General features: G+C 50.6%; 1 protein-coding gene across 1 annotated transcript in view; it reads left to right on the forward strand.

Moving 5' to 3' along the window:
* LOC102767255 (LIM and SH3 domain protein 1) overlaps nt 1-6,813 on the forward strand; it is a 43,419-nt gene that overhangs the window by 32,646 nt on the left and 3,960 nt on the right. The gene's annotated exons all lie outside the window — the stretch shown is intronic.

A 6,813-nucleotide genomic window follows, 5' to 3' on the forward strand; every position in this document is an offset into this window, starting at 1 on the left:
CCCCAAACATACCCCAACAGGGGCCAGGGATCAAACCTGCAACCCAGGTATGTGCCCTTGACCAGGAATCAAACCTGGGACACCCTTTGGGTTGAGGGCCGATGCTCTAACCACTGAGCACGCTGGCCAGGCCTCGGGAACCAGCATTTTCTGTTTACCTACTGAGGTGCGTGGGCACCAGCATTCTAAGCACAGTCCTTGGGCTACTTTGGTGCTCACTGAAGTTTGAGAACCATCACCTAAGAGTCTGGAAAAAACTTCAGGCCTAAATCAGAGGGTGCCGAGCCTGGCTGTGTCCCACACCCAGAAGAGTTTTGGGAATGGTGGTGTTTAGAGCCACACCTTTTGTTTTGAATCCATGGATATAGCCTGTCGCTCAGTCGCCAGGTCAGCACCCAATGACTCCCAGCTGTTTCCAGAGGTCAGACCATCTTGCAAAGAGGTGCTTTGCCTCCCTGGAGGAATAGACTAGGTTTACCAGTGAGAGCGTTTTATTTTATTATTATTTTTTAAATATATTTTTATTGATTTCAGAGAGGAAGGGAGAGGGAGAGAGCGATAGAAACATTAATAATGAGAAAGAATCGCTGATCGGCTGCACCCTGCATGCACCCCACTGGGGATCGAGCCCGCAACTCAGGCATGTGCCCTTGACTAGAATCGAACCCAGCACTTTTCAGTCTGCAGGCCGACGCTCTCTATCCACTGAGCCAAATTGGCCAGGGCCAGTGAGAGCATTTTAAAAACGAGTGTCTGCTTTCCCCAGGTGATGTTAATGCTTCGATATGTGTGGCCTGTCACCCGTCCTGCCAGGAGGCAAGATGGTGAGGTGGAAAGAGCGAGTGAGAGCAGAAACCCAGCTTCTATCATCCAAGAGCTGGGCAGGCCTCTCCGCGCCTTGCTTTCCTCATCTGTAAAATGGGAGCATGGACCGCAAGGAAACTGTCGAGTGCTTGGCATTTGATAAATAGTGCCCATTATTATTACTTCAAAGGCAGGCCTGTTTGCTTTCTATATTGTGGCTAAGGAACATGGAGTAAAGTTTGGCTGAAAAGTAGACTGTTGTCACCCTGGCTGGGTAGCTCACCTGGATGGGCCATTGATGGATACACTGAGGTTTTGGGGTACATACAAGTGAAACAACAAGTTGATGTTTCTCTCTCTCTCTCTCTCTCTCTCTCTCTCTCAAGTAAATAAATAACTTTTTTTAAAAAAAAGTTGGGCTATTGTTTAGTATGGAGAATGTGTGGGAAATTTTGAGGCAAGATACTGGGAAGTTAAACATCTGGTGAGGGATTGTCATCATTAAAGATATCTAAAGGGATGAGCGGCAGGACCACCTGCCATGGGATAGAATTTGTCCTTTCAGAGTCCGGGCCTTTGGCCATGAGCTCTAATGGCCGTATGGACGGGGAACTCTCATAGCCGAGGCCCCGTTGTGGGAGCCACTGCCTTCAAGCAGAGGAGCTACGCTTTCGTTCACCTACATATTTACGTGGGTGGTGATTTTGTGTAGACTGTGTTATGTCTTTCAGTTTTATTTTTTGTCTGTGAAATATAACACCCAGTCACCCCCTCTGTGTGTACTCAAGATGCAAGTCAAAAAACCGAACATTCCTGCACCCCTATAAAATAGTTTTCAAAGTTAAAAAACATCTCTCATGCAGTGAGCATTGACCATACATTTTACTTACTTGTGAGGAACCAGCTGGAGGACATGGCAGGCAGAGGTGATGCCTTGTCAGTGAAGGAAAGTGCTGGGTACAATTAGATACAGACCTGGCCAACGTCCTACAGGACCATAAAGCCATAAACCTCAGAGATACCCTTTTTCCAGGCAGAAATCCTTCACATTCCACCAAACAGAAATAATTAGCTGCTTATCTTCCTTAGGTTAGCTGCAGTCTTTAGAGCCTGGGCATAAGCAGTAGTAAACAGTGAAGTCAATTAAAATTCCAGCCCCAGAGTCAAATGGCGTGGAGGCAGGCTCGTTGGACAACTCTGCAGTTTAATCTTTGAAAGTGTGTGCTATCCTTTATAATGTTAATATGTAACTATGTATTTCTAGACACGACAGTTTTGTTTCGAACTGATTTTTTATATATAGTATGTACACTTTTCTATCTTGCTGGGCAAAGTTGGGTTTAAAGATAAATCTGCACGTTTGTATTCACCCCTTTTCATTGCTGTATAGTACTCCATTTTAGGGTTATGCCAGATTTTGTTGATTCTGGTGTTGATGGGCATGTGGGTCATTTCCATAGGCTGTGAACATCTTCATGCAAGATGCTCCCCAGCCTTCTCCCAGCATGCCCCCTCGCCCTCTCCCAGCATGCTCCCAGCCCCTTGCCCTTCATGCTCCCTGGTTTCTATCCCAGCATGCTCCTTGGCCCTCTCCCAAAATAGAATAATTAATTAATAAATAAAGACACCCTCATTCTTTTTCCTAGTGTGAGTGTGGGGTGGAATTGCCTGGTCTTAGATGTGTTCCATCAACCTTATCGGCTAATTTGAACTGTTTTCCAAGCAACGCTGCTGATGTACTCTCAACACTGATGAGCGGAACCCTCGATCTACATTCTTAGACCTGTTCACCTTAACCATTTTGATGGTGTGGAGTGGTAGCTCACTGTGGTGTTAACTTGCACTTCTCTGATTACTAATGGGATTGAGCACAGGTTTCCATTGGTTTTAAGAACAAAATATTGTTAGCCTCTAATAGGGAGCTGTATTCGTGGAGAATTAAGGACCTGATGTTAGAACTGGATTCTGACTTACCTACTGTTTAACCATCTCTTGAGCCCTGGTTTCCTCATCTACGGGGATGATAATAAACATTTTTCTTGGACTGGATTTAACCATCTCTTGAGCCCTGGTTTCCTCATCCGTAAAACGGGGATGATAATAAACATTTTTCTTGGACTGGCTGAGAAAAGAAGGTGAATAAAGCATCTAAGGACACAAAATAGGCCCTCAACAAATGGGAGATGTTGTAGAAATAGACCCTGGCTGGTGAGTTGATTGTTCCATTCACAGCCTGATGTTCCCTAGTTAGCCATGATGTGGAGTCATGTGAGAGCAACACGTGGAGTCAGACCTTTGGTTTTCACCGCAATCGGCCTCCCTCTTCTCACGCATCACCCCCTCTGTGCCGCCTCTCCTGAGTTTGCCTCCCTGGTGCTCTCTTCTCTCAAAGTTTGGGTGACCTTATGATTATCATCCCTGCTGAGAACGAGAGGGGTGCTATTCCTATTTATTCCAGACCAGGAGACATGAACCAGGGCTAGGACCAGGGCATGAACCAGACGTGGACATGTGGTCACCAGCCTCCGTGCTTACTGAGCAATGAAAGCTCTGCCTCACAAAGTCATTTAACTGCTGAGCTTCATCTTCCTCTTCCGTAAAATGGGAAGTGAGGTGTACCTGTCCGACTTATTCTTTAGGGCGATTGTTGTGAGGGCCAAGGGAGATCATGTGCAAAGAGCATTTATGAACTTAATGTGAAGATTATTAACAGCTAGAGGCCCGGTGCACGAAAAATGCATGTGTAGGGTTTGTAGGCCTGGCCGGTGATCAGGGCCAATCTGTGGGGTGACTGGCGGGACGATCAGGGCCCCCGCTCACACCTGCCTTGGCTGGCCTGGCACTGCCCACTCACCGGCCCCATCCCCCCTGCCACCTTGGATCAGGGCCTGCGGGCTGGGGGCAGCTTATGCATTGAGCAACTTCCCCCAGTGGTCAATGTGCGTCATAGCAACCGGTCGTTCTGCCATTCGGTCGATTTGCATATTAGGGTTTTATATAGATAGATAATAATTAGAGGTGGTACCCACAAAGGGAGGGTGCGGTTCTTTCATGGTCAGGCTGTCACTATGCCAGCCACGTGGAACAGCTGGCCCTAATTTTAGAAGCATTTGTCCACATGTAGTGGCTTTTTAAGGAGCAAGATCAAGCCCACTAGCTACTTGGGAGGCGGACACATCGTATCTGCTTTCAGTTCTAGTTTCATCCAGTTCCTAGGGATGCTCAGGAGCCTTAGGGCCACCTGGGAGCAGATGGTATCATGGTGTTTACAGATGAGGAAACTGAGGCCCAGAGGGGAAGGGATTCTCCCAAGGTCACACGGCAAAGGTCACAGGGATGAAGCATGAGAGGAATGCTCCGGCTTGCGATGAGTCTGTAGGATGCAGATTGGGGATAGCACCAGGCTGCGGCTCCAATGAGCTGGGACCAGACCTACGCTCTTTCTCAGGGCTCTCTGTCACTTCTCCACTGATACAGATAGAGAACGGGCCCCCGGCATGAGGGACACTGTCCCCCCAGCCCACCTCCTGGCACCCTTAGGGCCCATGCAGGCCTCTGTCCGCCTCCACATACGCACTCTCCCTCCCCTGGTCACCGGCTCCTGGTTAGGCCTCTTTTCATGAACAGAAAGTAAACATGGGAAGCTGACCTTCCCCACTCCCAGGATAGAAGTCAGAAGGGCAGCTGTCTGTGAGCCCAGAGGCCTCAGAAGGAGTGACCCCTCTTCTTGTCCCCTCCACCCTACCCACCCCTGGATGGGGGACCACTGAGGGAATGGGGCTCGGGGAGACTCGCCTTCTGTCCTCCCTTTGTTTTAGGAACTTGAGAGCAAGGCACAGACCCTGTGTCTGAGAACTTCACCCCTGGGTGCCCTCCTCAGAGGGCATTGGGAGATCTGATGGGTTTTCTAGTCAAGCTGGCTCCTCCCCCTCAGGGGTAGACTCGGCCTATTCTTCTCCCATTTGGGTGTGGGTCCCTGCTTGGGCAGGAAGGGGAAGGGCAGGAAGAGGAGGGGCTGGTTCTGATGCAAACCCCTAAGAGAGGCTCTCTGCCTTCAGACTGGACCCACTCTGAGCTTTGATGGTGCCAGCTGGTCCGTCTAGCCCAGGCTGCAGTGAGGAGCCGTCAGGGAGCCAGCAAGAGGATGTAGGTGTGCCCAGTGGGCCACCCCCTCGGACCTTTAGCCCATACTTTCCATATTTGTAAAATGATTAGCCGGGTTACTAATGTGTTAGCCCCGCCCAGCTTAATGTTAACTCTTGTCCTGTGGGCGGGGATGGGCAGAGGGGACTCCGGGGGCCGGACAGCTCCTCAGGCCTTGGCCAGGGGTTCCAGGGCGCAGGATTGCAGGTTCCTTCTGCTCCAGGACTCAGGGCAGGCTCTGCCCCCCTCCTTGCTCATTCCTCCTCCAGCACCCCATTTTCTTTCCTTTTTTAAAAAAAATATTTTTATTGATTTCAGAGAGGAAGGGCGAGGGGGGAGAGAGAGAGAAACATTAATGATGAGAGAGGATCTTTGATTGGCTGCCTCCTGCACGCCCCTTACTGGGGGTCAAGCCCCCAACCCAGGCATGTGCCCTGATTGGGAATCGAACCCGCGATCTCTTGGTTATTCGGTTGATGCTCAATCACTGAGCCACGCTGGCGGGGCTGCCACCCCATTTTCCACTGGGAGAGTCACAGGGCAGGACCCTGGTGGACAGGAAGTGAGAACCAGCTTCTAGGCAAGAGGTCTGAGGCCTGGAGAGAATTCAGGGCCTGGGCCTGCCTGGAATAGGACCCGCTTTTCTCAGTGTCCTGCTTTCTGACTTTCCTCTGGGGGAGAGGGGAACTGGTCTGTGTCTCTCTGTCCCACTTCCTCCCCCACACCCAGGCCAGCCCAGCACTCCCGGAACCCTCAAACCATGGGCCTTAGCACCCACAAGTCCCCTCTCTGATGAGCTAACACACCCAGGGGCCTGCAAGGTGGGGTGTGGGCAGCGTGCCACTGAGAGTGCAGGGAGACAACCTTACCGGTAGAACTCCTGGCCCTTGCTCTTTCTCATCTCGTACCTTTTTTTATTCGTATTTTTGTGTGTACGTTTTATATTCTACTTTCCATATTTGTAAAATGATGCTTGTATTTAATTTATAAACCAGACGTCATTTGAGAGGGTTGTGCTAACACCTTTTACAGGTTGCAGTCCCAGTATTGGGGCGAGCAGGGGTCAGCAGACTCCTCCCGGAAAGGGCCAGAGAGCAAAGACGTTAGGCTCTGTGGGCCGTTTGCTTCTGCCGCAGCTACTCCGCTCTGCAGTGATGGCGCGAAAGCCGCCACAGATAATAGGGAAACGGATGGGTGTGGCCGTTTCAATAAAACTTTATTTCTGGACACTGAAATTTGCATGTCATAGGAAGTTCATGTGTCACAACGTATTATTCCTCTTGGACCCTCCCCAACCCCCAACATAAAAATTAAAAAAATGAAGTAAATTATTCTTAGCTCACGGACCCTGAGCAAACGGGCTGCGGCTCCTGCACTGACCAGTTTGCCGACTTACTAGTAGTGAGCCTGCTGCAGGCTCACCTGGGGAGCTTTCAAAAATGCATAGTCCAGCCCGGGCCTGTTCGGCTCAGTGGATAGAGCATCGGCCTGTGGACTGAACGGTCCTGGGTTCGACTCCGGTCAAGGGGATATGCCAGTGTTTCGGGCTCGATCCCCAGTAGGGGGCGTGCAGGAGGCAGCCAATCAGCGATTCCCTCGCATCCTTGATGTTTCTGTCTCTCCCTCTCCCTTCCTCTCTGAAATCAATAAAAATAGGTTTCTTTATAAAAAGGCACAGCCCAGAACCCCAGCCCTGGTTTGCAGACGCTGTGGGAGGCCCTGGAGCCTGCGTTCTGACCAGCGGCACAGGTGGGCTGGGAGCAGCTTGCCGGAAGCGCCGACTCTGAGGAACGAAGCCCTGGGAGGTCTCCAGGGCCTGGGCGTGTTCTTGCTGGGTGGGGGGCCTGTGACTTCTCCAGGCCTCCT

This window comes from Myotis davidii, unplaced genomic scaffold (assembly GCF_000327345.1).
Source record: "Myotis davidii unplaced genomic scaffold, ASM32734v1 scaffold327, whole genome shotgun sequence".
Taxonomy (NCBI): Eukaryota; Metazoa; Chordata; class Mammalia; order Chiroptera; family Vespertilionidae; genus Myotis; species Myotis davidii.